Source organism: Cherax quadricarinatus, chromosome 71 (genome assembly GCF_038502225.1).
Source record: "Cherax quadricarinatus isolate ZL_2023a chromosome 71, ASM3850222v1, whole genome shotgun sequence".
Classification (NCBI taxonomy): Eukaryota; Metazoa; Arthropoda; class Malacostraca; order Decapoda; family Parastacidae; genus Cherax; species Cherax quadricarinatus.
In genome coordinates, this window is record NC_091362.1 from 12,210,284 (window position 1) to 12,235,092 (window position 24,809).

Below are 24,809 nucleotides of genomic sequence, written 5' to 3' on the forward strand. Positions count from 1 at the left end.
ACGAGAAAACGCACGCTCTAAGGTACTGGGATACTTCCCGTGCTGCCAGACGTAAGCCATCATTTTTTTATTTAGCTGTAGGTTAATTATATGTAACCTAACGTAATTTAACCTAAGCGACAGCAACAAATATAAATTTTCCGTAAAATGTTAGTTCGTGCAGAGATGAACGGACAGCAAATCAGCACAACAGGCAAGCCCTAATTGGAGAACAAGTTTTAGGATGAGTGGCGTTGCTAGATAACTCGCTCATCGGGACAAAAATAGCTTTTTTTTTTTAATAAGTCACCTCACGATCAATCCATGAAGGAAGTGGATGATGAGGAAGAACCAAATGGGCGGGTGGAGGGTACAGGAGGTATGTGGAAATTACATGGGCAGGTGGAGAGCGTGGGAGAGGCATGGCGATGCAGTTAATAGTAAGATGAGTGGTTGGAGAGGGCAGGTAGAGAGCAGTGAGGGAAGAAACAAAGAAAAAGACAATTAGAAAACACCAACTGATGCTTCCCACTCATCAAGACAACTAGTAGGGCGCACGAAGGTTTGTGAGCAGAACCTGCGCTGACTGCGTAATTACTTCTGGCGTCGAAGGAGGGTCTAGACTCGCGCCGAAACCTGGACACAGGAGGTGAGAGCCTCGTCGTGAAGTGTTAATATACACAAAATTAAAATGCGGGTCTAAAGCCAGAGAACAGACGCCAGACGCCAAAAACGCGAATTTCACAGCCAAAACAGTAGGCATCCCAAACAAAAAGAGGTCAAGCAACTTCCGTCTCCTAAAGTCCACCATTATTTTACAAAGTATAAGCAGATACTGAGGAAGAGAGGGAAGGAGAGAGGGCAACGACAATGAGGAGCAACGATAGACTACTAAATGCTTGTAAAGTTCAAAAAAAGAATAACTGGAAAAGCAGCCAGATGGTTCTTTAATTTACTAGCAAATTAAACCCACTAGAAAGTGTCTTTTAAAGTAAAATCAGAGGGCACTACTGAGAAAATCTTCATGTCTCAAAGCACAGAAATAGGCAGTTATTTTTTCCTATTCTCAGGCAATGAGTACACGGGGAAAACTCAATAAGCATAAAGTGATCAACACCCTCCCGTTATACACAGGGGAATTACCAACAGATTCCCGACTGTCAAAAAGGGAACTTGATAAGTTCAAGTCATTTCCAGATTACCGGGATGTAGTGTATACGTTGGACTGCATGCAGCTAGCACCCACAACCTGGTTAGGTTAGGCAAGTTTGTCAGGAAAAAAGAAAAAAGTGTTTCCTGACGTGGGTCTCGGCTATATAACGACCCACCACTGGCGCTTCTGGTCATCTGACCAAGGCCTTCCACTGGCTTACCCGTCCCCCTCTTTAAACATTAATATTCGTCAAGAGACAAGATAAATGTCTCCTGACACAAGTCTTACATATATAAATGCACAACCTGGTTGATCAGGTCATCCATCACGAGGCCTGGAGGGCGGGCACTGCGGGGCATTGCCCTATGAAACCATCTCTGTGTAATTTAAAAGACACAGAAATCACATCACCATATCATTCTATGCAGACGATACTGGAATTTGTACGAGTGATAGCCATGAAGAACACTATCTCTATAAGCACACACAAACTAGGTCTCACCGCCAGTGACACCTGCTAGTTTGAATGTTGCCTGGAATTACAAAGCCATCACTTCGCCAGACATGTCGCGGGTTTTTTTTTTTTTTTTGCTTATTTATGGTTCTCAGAGATTTGTGTAATCTATTCTAACATAAGCTATCCTAACTTAAGATGAAGAACATAGTATTTGTAAGTTTACAAGGAACTTTCAGAGACCAGCGTTGGGAAACATAAAAATTAAATTAAAATTAAAATAGGTTAATTTCTTGATATGAAGTAACACAATCTAAAAACTTCACTGGTTTCTCGAAGACGGTTTGATACAGTTCTAATTGTTTTCGTTATAGGTAGGACTAGTTTCTCCTTCCCCAGGATTAGAACCTTACATCTGTCTACGTCAATTAAACCTCAGTTGTTATTTTTCCAACAACTTTAACTTAAAATGATCATCCCGAAGCTGGAAAAAAAAGAACCTCATTATCTCTGCTCCTCAGAGTTTATCGAAAGTATTTTTGTTTTCAGGGAAGCTTTATCACTATTTCTTCATAAAAGTTATTTAAATTTATGGTGAACACGCTGCCCAACACTGAACCTTGTAGAACGCTACTTGTGACTTGGCTCCACTCATCGTCTGACAGTTCTGTACTGTACCTTCTAATTCTTAACATTAATTCCCCATTTAAGATCATTCAAACAATTTTAAAGTTTCCTTTCTTTTCTGTTTACTAATTACTATAAAACAACGGCATCACTGGTACTTTATCCTAGCATTTTAATGATCTTTTATGATACGCACGACTTAAGGGGAAAGGATTCTAACAAACTTCCCATGGAATTTCCGCCTTTAGTGAACAATGATTCTAAAATCATGATGCAAGAGTCTATGCCAGCATCACTCGAAAAATGCCATCATTTATCAGCAAACCATGATGTAATGGAACACATTAAAATTTATGGCAGTTACTCCTGTCGAGGAGAAGGGTAATGTACCATTGCAACAGCAGTGTTTTGGACGAGTGAAGGAATTCTTAATGGGTTTTTTCTACATCATCCATGTGGTGTAGCAGAAAGCACGCTACAGACTGTGGTGGGGCAGCAAGCAAAACAAACAAGTGGAAAGTCGGGCGAGCATGAGGGGAACCCGTCAAACTGTGGAGTAACCTGAACCAGCCTCCCGCGCCTTGCTTACTCTGCAACCAACTCTTCCACACGAAAGACTTGCATTTTTAAACTGAAAGAACGTGCTGAAAGCAACATTGGTATTCAGAACACAGTTGGTTTCCGATTTTTTTTATTTTGTTTCTTAATAATCTTTTGTATGTGAGCATGAAGTACGTTTACGGTAAGTACAATCAGCCCTCACATCGAACATGGCGAGCGGGTTTTATTGAAGTGGTCGTTATGTCAACACGCTACCATCTACCGGTATACTATATACAGTACGAGGCGTGTCTCTGTGTATGTATTAAAATACTATGTTTTAGGTATTAAAATACTCTTGGCTGGTTGTGTACAGATTGCATGCAGCCTTGGCCCCCGTATAGTCAGATAGGCTATAGTGATAATAAACCAACCAACCTCGTTTGCGTATTGTAGTTAACTACACGTACATATAGATTTACGTTAAGTAAAGACAGCTGATCTATAATAGCTAATATTAAATTCTGCAGGTAAAAATATTTAAATCGTTTAGAAATTGACGTGCTTATTAAAATAACCACTGGTGCTTTTTGACAAATAACATTTCAGGTTGCCACTACTCCAAACCTAGATATTTAAAATTTTAATCGGCTTGTTTTCAATCATTTATACAATCTGTTTCTCTATCCCTACTCGTATTAATGAACATTTTAAATCAGACGGCATAATGTGAAAGTGAAAAAAACTAAGGTGTGATAAGGACCCGCCTTGTATGGGCCAGTAGGCTGCTGCAGTGTTATCACAGACGCCGTCGTTATCCCTAGGTTATGAGTATCAAAACTCTTTCAAAGCAAAAATTGTACGTATTTATTGAAACTGTGAAGATCTCACAATTGGAATTGGAGCACTGGTCCAATTTCTTAGATCAAGAGTCCCTCAACATCAAGGAACCTTCTTTGAGAGGAAAGGTGGTAATAGTGTGGAAAATACTGTATATATTTTCCGGAAATACGGTAATTTATAGGTAAATAGATGCCCTATATTGTATTTTTAAAAGAAGTATGTTATCGAAAAAAAGAAGAGACTCGCCATCTTGGTTTTGAATTTTGTACAAACGTTGGTGTAATGGGAAGAATTTTTCGTGCTCTAGAGGTTAAAACTGTGTTGACACCTCTCAAATAGGAGGCGAAATTGGTGGATGTGTATTCCTGCATAACTTGAGATATCAGACGACTGGACAAGACAGCTCCAGGAACCTCAGACAAGCTCTCTAGATTTGTGTGTAATTCTGGCCAGCATTATTTTCATAGATTTAGTTAGTGAGGTTTTCTGAGTATGATACACATTAATCTCCAGTCAAATTGGTGAGTGATATAAGAACATAAGAACATAAGAAATAAGGAACACTGCAACAGGCCTAATGGCCTATGCGAGGCCATGGTGAGTGATATTAAGATATATTTTCCTTCTATGTAATTGTGTATATATATATAACCATTATTTTTAATATACAGTCCACAAATTTATATATTTACCAGTATTCCTGGTGTATGTATATTTCATTTAATTAATAGGTCCAGAGCAACTTGTGGTTATGACAGTGGTAGGTATCGAAGGGGGACATTTTTTGCGACCTAGGTGTCCCAAATTCCTACTTGTCTATGTAACATTGATAAATAATAATTATCTTTATCGTCATTTACTGTTATGTACATAATTAGTTACATTCAGATAAATGCAATTTTCCACATTTAATTTGCCCGTTGGTCCTTCTTGAACCGGAGGTAATTAGTGAAGTTATTAATTAGTTAATTACTTAATAATTATATGTGAAATAACAGAAGGAGGTGGATGTTAAGTTCACAAATTTACTTAATGTGTAGTGGATTATAATAATTACAATATTAATTTTGATAAGCTAAGCTCAAGTCTGGCTAAGTTTATATTAATTTGTATAATACTAATTTGATAAGACAATTCTGGCCAAAATTTATATCAGTGTATGTGTAATTGATAAGACAAGTGTGGATAAAGATTATATTGTGTATAATATTAATTTTGCTATGCCAAATTCTGGCAAGGATTTATTAATTTGTATAATATTAATTTTGATGAGCCAAGTTTGTATTAATGTACATTTAAAATTTATATTACAATTTTTTACATGTAATTGCTGAGCTCAAGTAGCTGGGATTTATTCAAAGGTAGGTTGTGTCAGTGTTGTGAGTTGTAACCAGTGTTATTAATTGGGTTGAATTTAATACATTGTATCATGGCTGAGAATGAGGAAATTAATAAAGACAAACATATGGAATATAGAGTAAAGAAAGCATCACTACAGGCTAAGAAAGTTCATGTAACCAAGGCATATAATAAGTGCTTGGAATTAATGAATCAAGAAACTGTGAATACTGATGATTTAAAATTGTATTTAGATGCTTTAGGTAATAGATATGATTCATACAAATTATATTACAACAAATATGAAGGAGATTTGTTAGTAAAATGTGTAGATGAGACTGAAGTACATCAGTATTATGAATTAGAGGAAAAGATTCTTTCTTGTAAAAGTCAGGCCTTGAATAAATTAAAATGTGTAAACCAGGCAGTTAATCAGTCTGCTCCAACAAATAATGTCTTTGCCAAAACTCCCAGAATTATGTTTACCTGTGTTTAATCCTGGAGAAAATTGGGAGGAATTTTGGCCAATTTTTAAAGCAGCTGTGCATGACAGGAGTGACCTAGCCTGTGTAACTAAATTATTTTACCTCAAAGGACAGGTAAGAGAAGAGGCTCACATACTGATACAAGCCTTTCCCAATGTAGATGACTCTTACAAGGAAGCAGTTGACTTGTTGAAAGTCACTTATGGTAATATAGAACAAAGTAGGTTGGATCTAGTGAATATCAATGTTAATTTAAAATCTCCAGATCACACTTACAAAGGTTTACAACAGTTTCAAGTTAAACTTGAGAGCACTCTCAAAACTTTAAGTAATAAATATAATCTGAAGGAATCAGACTGGTTACTGAGTGCCATGGTACAGAATAAATTAAGCTGAAAAACACTTGAATGGCACTTGAATAAATATCACAAGGGTTATTTTGGTCTGGAGGAAATAAGACTAGGTCTACAAGAATTAATTGTTCAGTTGCAGACCAGCCAACCAACTCATTTTAAAGATGCAACACATCATAACTCTGAGGTATCTGTCAAGTTTCACAAAGGGAAAAATTATCCCAATGTTAATAATCAAATTTCATTTCCTAAAAAGAGTTGCATAGGTGCATATCAAGTAGCAGGAATCAGAAATAATGATTCTCCACAAGGTAAGAAGAATAAGTACCCTACTAAGAGTAGCCCAGTTAATAAGAAACCAGTCAAAGAAAGGAGAGATTGTCTCTTCTGCAAGGGTACTCATTTTTCTAAGAATTGCAATGCATACAATTCATGGAATGATAAAGTTGAAAGATTGGAGGAACTTGACAGATGTATCAGGTGTTTGGGTAATCACAATGTAAAGGATTGTTATGCCAAATTAAACTTCTGTTATCAATGTCACAAAGGAAGACACCATGTAGTCATGTGTAAAGGTCTATATGATAACATAAGAACATAAGAACGAAGGAACACTGCAGCAGGCCTACTGGCCTGCTGCAGTGGAACACGGCAACCGTCCTGGTAGCACAAGCTAATCAGGTCCAACTCACACCCACCCACACCCACTCATGTATTTATCCAACCTATTTTTAAAGCTACACAACGTTCTGGCCTCTATCACTGTACTTGGGAGTTTGTTCCACTCATCCACAATAATGATAATGTTGACAATCCTGACACAACAGTGGCTAATGTAAAAATTGCTGCTAATGTTAATAATGATGGTTTTGCTGAAGTAGCCTTACCTGTATTACATGTAAAAATTGATGATAAAAGGCATAAATCAAAAAATGTAAATGCATTATTGGACCAGGGATCCCAGCGTACTTTCATAAAACGTAAATGTCTTGATGGTATGAAAGTACAGATGGGAGATCCCACAACTTTAAAATTATCTGGTTTTCTCTCGGATAAAAGGGCTCAATTGTATGACACTTTATGTAACTGTCAGGTTGGGCAATGAGAAAAAATGTGTTAATGCAGTAATTGTAGATAGACTTCCAGAGAAAATATCTACAATAGGGCTTAGTAAAGCTACAGAAAGACTCTCACATGATGTAAATTTAACACCTTCTGGTGTAAGTGATGATTCTGTAGGCCCAATAAATATTTTGATAGGTAGTGACTATTATGCCTCCTTTGTAAAGGGTATGGTAATGTGGTGTCACCCTTTTGAAGACTGCAGGAAGCCATGTAATGTATGGTAGGATTCCTCGTAATAATAATTCATGACTAGAGGAAACTACAAATACTATAACTGTGTATCTTACTCATGAAATCGTGCCCCAGTATAATTCTTTCATAGAGGATGGTGTTGACCCAGTGCATAAATTGTGGGAATTAGACAGCATTGGAATAAATGTAAATGAATTAAGTCCAGACGATTCTTTTACTCAAGAACAATACCTGAGAGATGTAAAATTTGAATCTGGACAATACTGGGTACGACTTCCGTGGAGACTGAACCATCCAGAATTGCCCACTAATTACAGAATGGCATATGGACAATTAAAGGCTCAGCTCCGCGAACTGAGTAAGACATCAGAATTGTTAACTGCCTATAATGATATAATTGCTGAGCAGTTAATTAATAAATTTATAGAAGAGGTACCTCCTGAACAAGCCAAAATTTATGGTCACTATTTGCCACATCACGGAGTGAAGAAGGATTCTAAGACCACTCCTCTGAGAATTGTGTTTAATTGTAGTGCCAGGAGTAACAAAAATGTACTTAGTTTAAATGACTGTTTGATGACAGGTCCGTCGTTGAGGGAAAAATTAGGAAATATCTTATTAAATTTCAGAGTGAAGCACTATGCCTTTACGGCTGACATAAGTAAAGCTTTCCTAAGAGTGGGTTTACAAGAGGCTGACCGGGATTGTACCCGCTTCTTATGGCCTGAGAATCCTATTGACCCACTTAGCCCTCTGAAAACCTTTCGCTTTAGGAGCGTATTATTTCGTGCTACATCCAGTCCGTTCCTACTTCAAGTGACGATAAATGCACACCTTAAACGTATGGAAAGTCCATTGAGTAAAGTAATGAGCAAACAATTTTATGTGGACAATTTCCTGGGTGTGACGTCAACTGAAGAGGAACTATTAATGACTTATGAAGAGGCTAATAAAATAATGCAAAGTGCAAATATGCCTCTGAGGGAATGGAATAGTAATTCATCCAAATTAAAGGACAAAATAAGTAAAGATTACCCTGGAGATGAAGTGCCAAAATGTAGTAATGTATTGGGATTAACTTGGGATACTGAGAGAGATTTGTTAATGTTAAAACCTAATAATTACAGTATGCCCAATAAATTAACTAAGAGAGTTTTGCTTGCTGAAGTTTCCAAATGTTTTGATCCACTAGGTTTAGTGTCACCCCTTACTATAAGAGGGAAATTATTAATTCAGGAAGCATGGAAACTTAAATGTGCTTGGGATGAAATTCTACCTGAGGAATTCATTAACAGGTGGAATGAATTAATTGGCGATTATGAGAAAATTCCAATGTTGGAGTTCCCACGCCAGGTGGCCAATCCAAATGGGAAAGATGTACTCCACATTTTTTGTGATGCTTCAAAATTGGCATATGGAGCAGTTGCTTACCTTCAATGTAATAGTGTTATTTCTCTTGTTATGTCGAAGGCTAAAGTGTCTCCAATTAAACCACATACCTTGCCTCAGTTGGAATTAACAACCATTTATGTAGGTGTCAAATTAGCTAATTATATAAGAAATAAGTTGCAGGAGGTAAATATTAGCAACACTGTAATTTGGTCTGATAATGAGGTATCCTTGCAATGGATTCGCAATGGAAACAGTAAAATTGTGTACGTACAAAACAGCATCGCTGAAATTAATCAGATGCAAGAGAAGTATAATAGTTTGGGTCAGCATATGTTAACATTTAATCATATACCTGGTGAGGAGAATCCAGCTGATTTCTTGTCTCAAGGTTTACCTTATGCTAAATTTGTAAATGCTGTATCATGGTTTAAAGGACCGAGCTGGTTGGTAAATAAAGCTAATTGGCCTGTACAAAAGGCGTATATTGCTCCTGTTGAAATTACTGTGACTACCGCTCCAATAGTTTGTCCTTCTTTATCCATTGATATAAATAGGTATTCTTCTTTACCCAAACTGATCAATGTAACTATGTTGGTGTTTGAATTTCTAAACAAGATAAATATTTCATATAAGTTTTCACATCCTCTTGAATATTGGATAAAGAGGGTACAGGAGGAAATCTATGGAAATGAGATTAAATTGATGATGGAAAGTAAAATTGTGAAAGGTTCCATAATAGAGAAATTGGGACTGTATTTAGAGAACAATGTAATTAGGTGCAGAGGTAGGTTACAAAATGCTGAATTGGGTGATTATGCTAAACACCCTATCTTGCTGCCCAAAACTCATCATCTAACAAATTTAATTGTGCTAAATGCCCATAAAAATGTAATTCATGGTGGGGTACAAGATACTTTAAATTGTATTAGGGAAACTTTCTGGATTCCACAAGGACGGCAAAGTGTAAAAAGGGGGATTAAATCTTGTGTAATATGTCGCCGTGTGGATGCCAGATCCTATATGTACCCAGGTCCTCCACCATTGCCAAATGAGCAATTCGAGTCTTTCAGCAATGAACTCCGCCCGGCCACAGTGTGGAAAATACTGTATATATTTTCCGGAAATATGGTAATTTATAGGTAAATAGATGCCCTATATTGTATTTTTAAAAGAAGTATGTTATCGAAAAAAAGAAGAGAGACTCGCCATCTTGGTTTTGAATTTTGTACAAACGTTGGTGTAATGGGAAGAATTTTTCGTGCTCTAGAGGTTAAAATTGTGTTGACACCTCTCAAATAGGAGGCGAAATTGGTGGGTGTGTATTCCTGCATAACTTGAGATATCAGACGACTGGACAAGACAGCTCCAGGAACCTCAGATAAGCTCTCTAGATTTGTGTGTAATTCTGGCCAGCATTATTTTCATAGATTTAGTTAGAGTGAGGTTTTCTGAGTATGATACACATTAATCTCCAGTCAAATTGGTGAGTGATATTAAGATATATTTTCCTTCTGTTATGTAATTGTGTATATATATAACCATTTATTATTTTTAATATACAGTCCACAAATTTATATATTTACCAGTATTCCTGGTGTATGTATATTTCATTTAATTAATAGGTCCAGAGCAACTTGTGGTTATGACAGTGGTAGGTATCGAAGGGGGAAATTTTTTGCGACCTAGGTGTCCCAAATTCCTACTTTATGTAACATTGATAAATAATAATTATCTTTGTTATCATTTACTGTTATGTACATAATTAGTTACATTCAGATAAATGCAGTTTTCCACAAATAGTAAGCTAAGGTCGCTGTTTGTGCATCAGCAACCACTATCCACTTATGTTATTAATGGTATACAATATCGATAACTTGATGGGTAAGACGCATGTACAACACTGAGGTATCTTTAGTGACGAAGCATTTCGCCTGCGTAACAGGTTTCGTCAGTCAGATATAGAGATGAATCACAATCCTGAAGACAATAAAAGTGGAGAGGTAGTTTTAGGTAATTAGTTCCTCAGCCTTTATGGAAAATGGCCAGTCTCTTGTGAGACTAAGAAACAATTTCCAATGTCAAAACTGAGGAGCTGATTACCTCAAACTACCTTTCCACTTCTACTGTCTCCACGATTGTGATTCATCTCTGTATCCGACTGATGAAACCTGTTACGCAGGCGAAATGTTTCGTCACTGAAAATACCTTAGCATTGTACATGTCACCTACTCATTAACTTATCGGTATTATATAGCATTAATAATATAAGTGGATAGTGGCCGCACTTCTTCAGGATTGCAAATTCACCTCTGTATTCAACTGACGAAGTCTGCTACGCAGGCGAAATGTTTCAATAAAAATAGTGCTGCGTTTGTGTCACAATATCCACCTATTTAGCCAACTATTCTCGAATTAAGCACCTAAAAATACTGATGTATATGATTATTATTATAATCAAAAAGAAGCGCTAAGCAATGATGTATATGATAAACATCAGATAAGAATAGGAACAGAGAAACACTGCAGTAGACCTATCGGCCCATACTAAACAGGTCCCCCACAAACTCAACTATTTCTTCTCTTATGTAATATTTTAAAGCTCGACTATCGGAAAACATATCTGTTACCATACTTTTCTGAAACTAATATATGAATCCGTACATTAAGCAATACATAACAAAATAATATAAGCGAGGTGTATTACTAGCTGGACACAAAACATTCAAGGATCAGCATCAACCTCTCACAAAAACACGATTCGCCACAAGCCTATCATTGGACTGATTCAAGCGTCACTTCCCACCGAACCTCATTCCCCTAACACACTTCTGGCCCCGCCTCTAGCATTTATCAATATTTTTTACCAATTTCTGTCCTCTAGGACCCGATCATATCTATTTTTGAAGCTGTGTACAGTTCTTTCCAGATCAAGTGCATTCCACTTACTGTTCTTATATACAGAGATTGAGCGCTAGCTCCTTGACCAGATTAAAATGATTGAATGGCTTGATTCACTCTCGAGTGTCTTAACTCCTTTCCCTTAAATATCCTGACGTGGTAACAAAAAATGTATCACAGTCACAAAAGTTACAAAGATAAATACAGAGAGAATACAGGCTCATAAACTCTAAGATAAAAGAGTTTCATAAACTGTAAGTGAAGGTACACGGATAAGAAATCACAAACTATACATAAGGAAAACAACACTGGAGTAGAAACAAGGCAAAGTAACGCAAACAGACGTAGGCATAATAATTGGTTAACTTAATTGTACAATAGGTAAAAAATATAATCAGTTAACATTATTTCGTGATGCGCGAACTTATTTTATAATAGTTACGAAAAATTAGTAAAATCTCGGCTTGTATGCCATAATGATCATTAATAAGACATTCTGAACAGTCTGAAGGTTTCGCCTACGCGTTCGGCTTTTCAGTTAAATACATCTTATACTTAGTCACAACTGCTGCCTCAAATTTATTCTCATCTGTATACGACTAACGAAGCCAGCTTACCGCGTACGTGAAACGTGTCTTATCAACTTGTCGGTATTATACACCAATTTCATCACAATGATCACTGATAAGAAAGTGAGCCTAGATTGCGCGGCACAAGGTACACGTGCGCAAGAAACTGCTTCACTCTGCTGACAATTATTATAACATTCAATCATGTGTAAGCGTTAAACCCGTAAGGATCTTACAGACCTTGGAGAGTGGAAAGCCATTAGGTTTGATCGAAGGGGTTAGTATCTCAAATTCCTTGAATCAAAGAGCCCTTCTGCATCAAGGTACTTCCGTTAAAGGGAGGTACTTGAGTTGCTTCCATCAGGTGTTGCTACTGAATGTTGCTTCCATCAGGTGTTGCTACTGAATGTTGCTTCCATCAGGTGTTGCTACTGAATGTTGCTTCCATCAGGTGTTGCTACTGAATGTTGCTTCCATCAGATGTTGCTACTGAATGTTGCTTCCATCAGGTGTTGCTACTGAATGTTGCTTCCATCAGATGTTGCTACTGAATGTTGCTTCCATCAGATGTTGCTACTGAATGTTGCTTCCATCAGGTGTTGCTACTGAATGTTGCTTCCATCAGGTGTTGCTACTGAATGTTGCTTCCATCAGGTGTTGCTACTGAATGTTGCTTCCATCAGGTGTTGCTACTGAATGTTGCTTCCATCAGGTGTTGCTACTGAATGTTGCTTCCATCAGGTGTTGCTACTGAATGTTGCTTCCATCAGGTGTTGCTACTGAATGTTGCTTCCATCAGGTGTTGCTACTGAATGTTGCTTCCATCAGGTGTTGCTACTGAATGTTGCTTCCATCAGGTGTTGCTAGTGAATGTTGCTTCCATCAGGTGTTGCTACTGAATGTTGCTTCCATCAGGTGTTGCTACTGAATGTTGCTTCCATCAGGTGTTGCTACTGAATGTTGCTTCCATCAGGTGTTGCTACTGAATGTTGCTTCCATCAGGTGTTGCTACTGAATGTTGCTTCCATCAGATGTTGCTACTGAATGTTGCTTCCATCAGGTGTTGCTACTGAATGTTGCTTCCATCAGGTGTTATTGAATGTTGCTTCCATCAGGTGTTGTTATTGAATGTTGCTTCCATCAGATGTTATTGAATGTTGCTTCCATCAGATGTTGTTATTGAATGTTGCTTCCATCAGATGTTGTTATTGAATGTTGCTTCCATCAGATGTTGCTACTGAATGTTGCTTCCATCAGATGTTGTTATTGAATGTTGTTTCCATCAGATGTTGCTACTGAATGTTGCTTCCATCAGATGTTGCTACTGAATGTTGCTTCCATCAGATGTTGCTACTGAATGTTGCTTCCATCAGATGTTGCTACTGAATGTTGCTTCCATCAGATGTTGCTACTGAATGTTGCTTCCATCAGATGTTGCTACTGAATGTTGCTTCCATCAGATGTTGCTACTGAATGTTGCTTCCATCAGATGTTGCTACTGAATGTTGCTTCCATCAGGTGTTGCTACTGAATGTTGCTTCCATCAGATGTTGTTATTGAATGCTGCTTCCATCAGGTGTTGTTATTGAATGTTACTTCCATCAGATGTTGCTACTGAATGTTACTTCCATCAGATGTTGCTTCCATCAGATGTTGTTATTGAATGTTGCTTCCATCAGGTGTTGTTATTGAATGTTACTTCCATCAGATGTTGCTACTGAATGTTACTTCCATCAGATGTTGCTACTGAATGTTGCTTCCATCAGATGTTGTTATTGAATGTTGCTTCCATCAGGTGTTATTGAATGTTGTTTCCATCAGGTGTTGTTATTGAATGTTGCTTCCATCAGGTGTTGTTATTGAATGTTGCTTCCATCAGATGTTGTTATTGAATGTTGCTTCCATCAGATGTTATTGAATGTTGCTTCCATCAGATGTTATTGAATGTTGCTTCCATCAGATGTTATTGAATGTTGCTTCCATCAGATGTTGTTACTGAATGTTGCTTCCATCAGATGTTATTATTGAATGTTGCTTCCATCAGATGTTGTTACTGAATGTTGCTTCCATCAGATGTTGCTACTGAATGTTGCTTCCATCAGATGTTGTTATTGAATGTTGCTTCCATCAGTTTTTATTGAATGTTGCTTCCATCAGATGTTATTGAATGTTGCTTCCATCAGATGTTATTGAATGTTGCTTCCATCAGATATTGTTATTGAATGTTGCTTCCGTCAGATGTTGTTATTGAATGTCGCTTCCATCAGATGTTGCTACTGAATGTTGCTTCCATCAGATGTTGTTATTGAATGTTGCTTCCATCAGATGTTATTGAATGTTGCTTCCATCAGATGTTATTGAATGTTGCTTCCATCAGATGTTGTTATTGAATGTTGCTTCCATTAGATGTTGTTATTGAATGTTGCTTCCATCAGACGTTGTTATTGAATGTTGCTTCCATCAGATGTTGTTATTGAATGTTGCTTCCATTAGATGTTGTTATTGAATGTTGCTTCCATCAGATGTTATTGAATGTTGCTTCCATCAGATGTTATTGAATGTTGCTTCCATCAGATGTTGTTATTGAATGTTGCTTCCATCCGATGTTACTGAATGTTGCTACCGAATGTTGCTTCCATCAGATGTTGCTACTGAATGTCGCTTCTATCAGATGTTGCTACTGAATGTTGCTTCCATCAGATGTTGCTACTGAATGTTGCTTCCATCAGGTGTTATTGAATGTTGCTTCCATCAGATGTTGTTATTGAATGTTGCTTCCATCAGGTGTTGTTATTGAATGTTGCTTCCATCAGGTGTTGTTATTGAATGTTGCTTCCATCAGATGTTGCTACTGAATGTTACTTCCATTAGATGTTGTTATTGAATGTTGCTTCCATCAGATGTTGTTATTGAATGTTGCTTCCATCAGGTGTTGTTGAATGTTGCTTCCATCAGGTGTTGCTACTGAATGTTGCTTCCATCAGATGTTGTTATTGAATGTTGCTTCCATCAGATGTTGTTATTGAATGTTGCTTCCATCAGGTGTTGTTGAATGTTGCTTCCATCAGGTGTTGTTATTGAATGTTGTTTCTATCAGATGTTGTTGAATGTTGCTTCCATCAGGTGTTGCTACTGAATGTTGCTTCCATCAGATGTTATTGAATGTTGCTTCCATCAGATGTTGTTATTGAATGTTGCTTCCATCAGGTGTTATTGAATGTTGCTTCCATCAGGTGTTGTTATTGAATGTTTCTATCAGATGTTGTTATTGAATGTTGCTTCCATCAGGTGTTGTTATTGAATGTTGCTTCCATCAGGTGTTGCTACTGAATGTTGCTTCCATCAGGTGTTGTTATTGAATGTTGCTTCCATTAGGTGTTGTTATTGAATGTTGCTTCCATCAGGTGTTGTTATTGAATGTTGTTTCTATCAGATGTTGTTATTGAATGTTGCTTCCATCAGGTGTTGCTACTGAATGTTGCTTCCATCATATGTTGCTACTGAATGTTGCTTCCATCAGATGTTGCTACTGAATGTTGCTTCCATCAGGTGTTGTTATTGAATGTTGCTTCCATCAGGTGTTGTTATTGAATGTTGCTTCCATCAGGTGTTATTGAATGTTGCTTCCATCAGGTGTTGTTATTGAATGTTGCTTCCATCAGGTGTTGTTATTGAATGTTGCTTCCATCAGATGTTATTGAATGTTGCTTCCATCAGGTGTTGTTATTGAATGTTGCTTCCATCAGGTGTTGTTATTGAATGTTGCTTCCATCAGGTGTTGTTATTGAATGTTGCTTCCATCAGATGTTATTGAATGTTGCTTCCATCAGGTGTTGTTATTGAATGTTGCTTCCATCAGGTGTTGTTATTGAATGTTGCTTCCATCAGGTGTTGTTATTGAATGTTGCTTCCATCAGGTGTTGTTATTGAATGTTGCTTCCATCAGGTGTTGTTATTGAATGTTGCTTCCATCAGATGTTATTGAATGTTGCTTCCATCAGGTGTTGTTATTGAATGTTGCTTCCATCAGATGTTGTTATTGAATGTTGCTTCCATCAGGTGTTGTTATTGAATGTTGCTTCCATCAGATGTTATTGAATGTTGCTTCCATCAGATGTTGTTATTGAATGTTGCTTCCATCAGATGTTGTTATTGAATGTTGCTTCCATCAGATGTTGTTATTGAATGTTGCTTCCATCAGATGTTGCTACTGAATGTTGCTTCCATCAGGTGTTGTTATTGAATGTTGCTTCCATCAGATGTTATTGAATGTTGCTTCCATCAGATGTTATTGAATGTTGCTTCCATCAGATGTTGTTATTGAATGTTGTTTCCATCAGATGTTGTTATTGAATGTTGCTTCCATCAGATGTTGTTATTGAATGTTGCTTCCATCAGATGTTGTTATTGAATGTTGCTTCCATCAGATGTTGCTACTGAATGTTGCTTCCATCAGATGTTGCTACTGAATGTTGCTTCCATCAGATGTTGCTACTGAATGTTACTTCCATCAGATGTTGCTACTGAATGTTGCTTCCATCAGATGTTGCTACTGAATGTTGCTTCCATCAGATGTTGCTACTGAATGTTGCTTCCATCAGATGTTGCTACTGAATGTTGCTTCCATCAGATGTTGCTACTGAATGTTGCTTCCATCAGATGTTGCTACTGAATGTTACTTCCATCAGATGTTGCTACTGAATGTTGCTTCCATCAGATGTTGCTACTGAATGTTACTTCCATCAGATGTTGCTACTGAATGTTGCTTCCATCAGATGTTGCTACTCAATGTTGCTTCCATCAGGTGTTGGTACTGAATGTTGCTTCCATCAGGTGTTGTTACTGAATGTTGCTTCCATCAGATGTTATTGAATGTTGCTTCCATCAGGTGTTGTTATTGAATGTTGCTTCCATCAGGTGTTGCTACTGAATGTTGCTTCCATCAGATGTTGCTACTGAATGTTGCTTCCATCAGATGTTGCTACTGAATGTTGCTTCCATCATATGTTGCTACTGAATGTTGCTTCCATCAGATGTTGCTACTGAATGTTGCTTCCATCAGGTGTTGTTATTGAATGTTGCTTCCATCAGGTGTTGTTATTGAATGCTGCTTCCATCAGGTGTTGCTACTGAATGTTGCTTCCATCAGATATTGTTATTGAATGTTGCTTCCATCAGGTGTTGTTATTGAATGTTGCTTCCATCAGGTGTTGCTACTGAATGTTGCTTCCATCAGATATTGTTATTGAATGTTGCTTCCATCAGGTGTTGTTATTGAATGTTGCTTCCATCAGATGTTATTGAATGTTGCTTCCATCAGATGTTATTGAATGTTGCTTCCATCAGGTGTTATTGAATGTTGTTTCCATCAGGTGTTGTTATTGAATGTTGCTTCCATCAGATGTTATTGAATGTTGCTTCCATCAGATGTTATTGAATGTTGCTTCCATCAGATGTTATTGAATGTTGCTTCCATCAGATGTTATTGAATGTTGCTTCCATCAGATGTTATTATTGAATGTTGCTTCCATCAGGTGTTATTGAATGTTGCTTCCATCAGATGTTATTGAATGTTGCTTCCATCAGATGTTGTTATTGAATGTTGCTTCCATCAGATGCTATTATTGAATGTTGCTTCCATCAGATGTTGTTACTGAATGTTGCTTCCATCAGATGTTGCTACTGAATGTTGCTTCCATCAGATGTTGCTACTGAATGTTGCTTCCATCAGATGTTGCTACTGAATGTTACTTCCATCAGATGTTGCTACTGAATGTTGCTTCCATCAGATGTTGCTACTGAATGTTGCTTCCGTCAGATGTTGTTATTGAATGTCGCTTCCATCAGATGTTGCTACTGAATGTTGCTTCCATCAGATGTTATTGAATGTTGCTTCCATCAGATGTTATTGAATGTTGCTTCCATCAGATGTTGTTATTGAATGTTGCTTCCATCAGACGTTGTTATTGAATGTTGCTTCCATCAGACGTTGTTATTGAATGTTGCTTCCATCAGATGTTGTTATTGAATGTTGCTTCCATCAGATGTTGTTATTGAATGTTGCTTCCATCAGATGTTATTGAATGTTGCTTCCATCAGATGTTGTTATTGAATGTTGCTTCCATCAGATGTTGTTATTGAATGTTGCTTCCATCAGATGTTGTTATTGAATGTTGCTTCCATCCGATGTTACTGAATGTTGCTTCCATCAGATGTTGCTACCGAATGTCGCTTCCATCAGATGTTGCTACTGAATGTTGCTTCCATCAGATGTTGCTACTGAATGTTGCTTCCATCAGGTGTTGTTATTGAATGTTGCTTCCATCAGGTGTTGTTATTGAATGTTGCTTCCATCAGATGTTGCTACTGAATGTTGCTTCCATCAGGTGTTGTTATTGAATGTTGCTTCCATCAGGTGTTGTTATTGAATGTTGCTTCCATCAGGTGTTGTTATTGAATGTTGCTTCCATCAGGTGTTGTTATTGAATGTTGCTTCCATCAGGTGTTGTTATTGAATGTTGCTTCCATCAGATGTTGCTACTGAATGTTACTTCCATCAGATGTTGTTATTGAATGTTGCTTCCATCAGGTGTTGCTACTGAATGTTGCTTCCATCAGATGTTGTTATTGAATGTTGCTTCCATCAGATGTTATTGAATGTTGCTTCCATCAGGTGTTGTTATTGAATGTTGCTTCCATCAGGTGTTGCTACTGAATGTTGCTTCCATCAGATGTTGTTATTGAATGTTGCTTCCATCAGGTGTTGTTATTGAATGTTGTTTCTATCAGATGTTGTTATTGAATGTTGCTTCCATCAGGTGTTGTTATTGAATGTTGCTTCCATCAGGTGTTGCTACTGAATGTTGCTTCCATCAGGTGTTGTTATTGAATGTTGCTTCCATCAGGTGTTGTTATTGAATGTTGCTTCCATCAGGTGTTGTTATTGAATGTTGTTTCCATCAGGTGTTGTTATTGAATGTTGCTTCCATCAGATGTTATTGAATGTTGCTTCCATCAGATGTTATTGAATGTTGCTTCCATCAGATGTTATTGAATGTTGCTTCCATCAGATGTTGCTACTGAATGTTGCTTCCATCAGATGTTGCTACTGAATGTTGCTTCCATCAGATGTTGCTACTGAATGTTGCTTCCATCAGATGTTGCTACTGAATGTTGCTTCCATCAGATGTTGTTATTGAATGTTGCTTCCATCAGATGTTGTTATTGAATGTTGCTTCCATCAGATGTTGTTATTGAATGTTGCTTCCATCAGATGTTGTTATTGAATGTTGCTTCCATCAGATGTTGCTACTGAATGTTGCTTCCATCAGATGTTGCTACTGAATGTTGCTTCCATCAGATGTTGCTACTGAATGTTACTTCCATCAGATGTTGCTACTGAATGTTGCTTCCATCAGATGTTGCTACTGAATGTTGCTTCCATCAGATGTTGCTACTGAATGTTGCTTCCATCAGATGTTGCTACTGAATGTTACTTCCATCAGATGTTGCTACTGAATGTTGCTTCCATCAGATGTTGCTACTGAATGTTACTTCCATCAGATGTTGCTACTGAATGTTGCTTCCATCAGATGTTGCTACTGAATGTTGCTTCCATCAGGTGTTGGTACTGAATGTTGCTTCCATCAGGTGTTGTTACTGAATGTTGCTTCCATCAGATGTTATTGAATGTTGCTTCCATCAGGTGTTGTTATTGAATGTTGCTTCCATCAGGTGTTGCTACTGAATGTTGCTTCCATCAGATGTTGCTACTGAATGTTGCTTCCATCAGATGTTGCTACTGAATGTTGCTTCCATCAGGTGTTGTTATTGAATGTTGCTTCCATCAGGTGTTGCTACTGAATGTTGCTTCCATCAGATATTGTTATTGAATGTTGTTTCCATCAGATATTGTTATTGAATGTTGCTTCCATCAGATATTGTTACTGAATGTTGCTTCCATCAGATGTTGTTATTGAATGTTGCTTCCATCAGATGTTGCTACTGAATGTTGCTTCCATCAGATGTTGCTACTGAATGTTGCTTCCATCAGATGTTATTGAATGTTGCTTCCATCAGATGTTGTTATTGAATGTTGCTTCCATCAGATGTTGTTATTGAATGTTGCTTCCATCAGATGTTGCTACTGAATGTTGCTTCCATCAGATGTTGCTACTGAATGTTGCTTCTATCAGATGTTATTAAATGTTGCTTCCATCAGATGTTATTGAATGTTGCTTCCATCAGGTGTTGTTATTGAATGTTGCTTCCATCAGATGTTGCTACTGAATGTTGCTTCCATCAGATGTTATTGAATGTTGCTTCCATCAGGTGTTTGTATTGAATGTTGCTTCCATCAGATGTTGTTATTGAATGTTGCTTCCATCAGATGTTATTGAATGTTGCTTCCATCAGATGTTGCTACTGAATGTTGCTTCCATTAGGTGTTGTTATTGAATGTTGCTTCTATCAGATGTTATTGAATGTTGCTTCCATCAGATGTTGTTATTGAATGTTGCTTCCATCAGATGTTGTTATTGAATGTTGCTTCCATCAGCTGTTGTTATTGAATGTTGCTTCCATCCGATGTTACTGAATGTTGCTTCCATCAGATGTTGTTATTGAATGTTGCTTCCATCAGATGTTGTTATTGAATGTTGCTTCCATCAGATGTTGTTATTGAATGTTGCTTTCATCAGATGTTGTTATTGAATGTTGCTTCCATCAGATGTTGCTACTGAATGTTGCTTCCATCAGATGTTGTTATTGAATGTTGCTTCCATCAGATGTTGTTATTGAATGTTGCTTCCATCAGATGTTGTTATTGAATGTTGCTTCCATCAGGTGTTGTTATTGAATGTTGCTTCCATCAGGTGTTGTTATTGAATGTTGCTTCCATCAGGTGTTGTTATTGAATGTTGCTTCCATCAGGTGTTGTTATTGAATGTTGCTTCCATCAGATGTTGTTATTGAATGTTGCTTCCATCAGGTGTTGTTGAATGTTGCTTCCATCAGGTGTTGTTATTGAATGTTGCTTCCATCAGATGTTGTTATTGAATGTTGCTTCCATCAGATGTTATTGAATGTTGCTTCCATCAGGTGTTGTTATTGAATGTTGCTTCCATCAGGTGTTGTTATTGAATGTTGCTTCCATCAGGTGTTGTTATTGAATGTTGCTTCCATCAGATGTTGTTATTGAATGTTGCTTCCATCAGGTGTTGTTGAATGTTGCTTCCATCAGGTGTTGTTATTGAATGTTGCTTCCATCAGATGTTGTTATTGAATGTTGCTTCCATCAGATGTTATTGAATGTTGCTTCCATCAGGTGTTGTTATTGAATGTTGCTTCCATCAGGTGTTGTTATTGAATGTTGCTTCCATCAGATGTTATTGAATGTTGCTTCCATCAGATGTTATTGAATGTTGCTTCCATCAGATGTTATTGAATGTTGCTTCCATCAGATGTTATTGAATGTTGCTTCCATCAGGTGCTGGTGACATTATTATGTTCCATCCAAGGTACCTTGATGCCAATGGATTGCGCTAGTGGATGTGGGCCGGGGGGGGGGGTTGTATTTTATTCATCAGCAAAAAAAAATTGGTTTAGGTGTGGGTATTAGTAACATAATGACTTGCTTAGAGGAGAATTTGGTGATGGCAACAAGACCTTCCACTAGATTACTCGTTCAACTCGTAACAAATAACTTGAGCCATAAAAGTAAAAAGTAAAGGACACCTCCAGGCACGAGTTTGACAGTAAATATGAGATAGATATCAAAGGACGTTTAGTAGTAATTGCTGGTTGAGAGGTAAAGTTCATGAGCTGGAATTTTATCCCCGCCAACAGGAGCAGGAGAATATGTACGTACATAGGCACATACGCATGCACGCGCACTCAAGCACACACGGCGACTCGACCTCTGCAGCCACAAATAGGTGAGTACATCATCAGTCCGTCCGTCCGCCCGCTTATAGCTCAATGCAGGTTATTAAAACCTATTAATAACAATAAAAGGGTTTAGTAGATACACTTGCTTAAAGGTAAATACTGAGTGGAACAATTAATCTGTATTCAAGAGTCAACGAGTGATTGGTTGAATGTCAGTGAGAGTGGTGAGGGAACACTGTCAGCGTAATTTCAGTTGAACTCTGAGCTGTGCTCCTCCGCAGAAAAAAACAACTCCCTCCTTGTTCTTACCGTGCCACCCCACACATGAATATTGATGAAGGTCGAGCTAACCACCAACACTAGATAAGGTGAGCTCCAGGCCAGGCAGGTGTGTATTTCTGCTGCTGCTGCTGCCGCCGCCGCCGCCGCACCACATTCCTCGATTCCAACCTGATTACCTTCCTTTCTCTAGACGCAGTATAGCCCTTACGGGTTTGGCGATTCCTCATGGTACTACAACAACACTGCTGATTTCTCATCATCTCTAGTTTTGGGGAGTTGCATATTTTTGCCGATATCAATACCGATATCGATATTCAATTTTAAGTTGATACCACCAAATTATCCGATATCACTGATACCACCAGAATTACCCGATACTTCCATTAACGATACTAATAGTTTGGTATACCCCTAATTATCTTTAAAGATTTAGCTTACGTTTATTCTATTTAATATGTGGCGTTTGTTTATACTGTACTGCATACTGAGCAGTAAAGGTTTGATAATGTAATAGTAGTAGTACCACCATCGTTCTGCCATTTGAATGTGAAATAGAAGCATGTTAAACGTTTTATACTCTGGCAGGGTTGCTGGTATTGTCTTCCTGTCTCATGATCATGCTTACATTTCGTATACAATTATTCTGGCTTTCCCTATATTTCTTAACAGTTCTTATTCTTTAAGATTTCTTTTGAAGTTTTAGGAGAGTTAGTCTCAGACCGAGCCATGGGGGCCATGACCCCCAAAGCCAGGCAGACAAACACAGCTGGAGAACATTATCAACATTCACGGTCCCACATTCTTGAACTTCTGACTGAAAATACACGAAATATTTCGTTCCTACTGTTGCATTAGAATAAACATTTCGGTATTTTTCCTCACAAATGTTCCTGTATCTGCCTACATGTTTGCTCTCAAAACAGCTATGCAAGTGACAAGACTAGAACACCGCGAATGTTCCACATTCATTGCAAAATAAAATGAATTCTGTATTAAATAATTTGCATTCAGTGTCCACTTCCCCCTTCTATATATAAACTCGTTTAGGCATTAACACACACGGGTTATAGTGGATATAAAATAAGTGAAATGCACAAAAAAGGAAGAAATGAGTGTGAAGCAGAGAGGAAAATGTTGTGCTTCTCATTAACTCTTGCAACACACACACACACACACACACACACACACACACACACACACACACACACACACACACACACACACACACACACAGGTATGATAAAGCTCACAGTAGAGAGTGAGTGACCCAGTAGCGACCAGTGAAGATGTGGGGCCTAGAGCTATAACTCCACCCCTGCAACCACAATTAGGTGAGCACACACACAGTCATAAATTTGTCAGGAAGTGGAATAGTCTGGAAAGTGATGTAGTGAAGGCAGGATTCATACATAGCTTTAAGAAGAGGTATGATAAAGCTCATGGAGCAGGGAGTGTGTGTGACCTAGTAGCGACCAGTCAAGAGGCGGGGCCAGAAGCTGTGAATCGACCCCTGCAGCCACAATTAGGCGAGTACACACACACACACACACACACACACACACACACACACACACACACACACACACACACACACACACACACTGACTTACCAAGTAAGGACGTACAAAGGTCATCTTAAGTCTAGATTTATTGCATCACGCTCCCCAACACTACATTAAGCCATGGTTTGTGCCACAGAGTTACCATTTAAAAAAAATTCCATACTGAAACTGAAAAGATGTACATTTGTTTCAACTGCTAGACACTATAATGGGCCAGGATGGTCAGCAGCAACTGTCCAGAGAGCAAATATCGTCCTCTCAAAATGAGAGTGAAATGGAAGCTTTTTTTTTTTTGCGTTCTTACAAACATTCACTTATATTCAGTATATTCATACCTTTATTTTCCTAAGTGTTTCTTAACAGTTCTTAATTCTGCAATGTTTCTTTTCCAGCCCAGAAGGCTGGGTCTGAGACCGGGCCGTGGGGAAAGATAATCCCAGGTGTATTACCTGCAGTCGCCAGGTAATACACATGTCTTTCTTTCGGTTATTTGTCTAACGTAATTTTAAAACTACACAAAGTGGTACACTTAGTAGTTTGTTCAACTTAACAGTCAATCCAGTGTTATCATATTCTTTCTAAATCTAAGTTCATCGCATTTAAAAACCACTGCTTCAAGGCCAGTCTTTGCTAGCTTGTTGGTCACAGGTCCGTATCTAAATGATCACCAACATTATTCCCTAATAATTAATAATCTATTTAATCAGCGTCAACATCTTGCCCGTCTTGACTGTGGGTTATGTAGGTAGAGCACCACATTAAACAAGACAAAACTGTTGTATGTATAACACCCAAGTTATTTATGAGTGTAGGTATATACTGATATGAATGTATTAAGCAGTGTGGCATTGAAGAAGCCTTATGACTCATACTTTAGTTCCGTCCTCACCCCCATCACCAACTGTATGAAGCAATAAGGAATGAAATTCCACATAGGTCATGACACAGACCCGTCCTGTTCTCACCCTCTCCTCAACACCAACTGTATGAAGCAATGTAACACGAGGTTCAATATATTTATAAAAGACTCATTCTCCTCTACCCTCTTCCCCTTACTACAGTAATACGCCTCTTTTTTTTTTAGCCGCAACTCAAATACATTTCCTTGTCATTTACAGCTGGTACTCCA

At 37.9% G+C, this 24,809-nt stretch overlaps 1 protein-coding gene across 6 annotated transcripts in view; it reads right to left on the bottom strand.

Annotated features, from left to right (window-relative positions):
* Nucleotides 1-24,809, bottom strand: part of LOC128700299 (AKT-interacting protein-like) — a 238,328-nt gene that overhangs the window by 59,267 nt on the left and 154,252 nt on the right. The window lies entirely within an intron of this gene.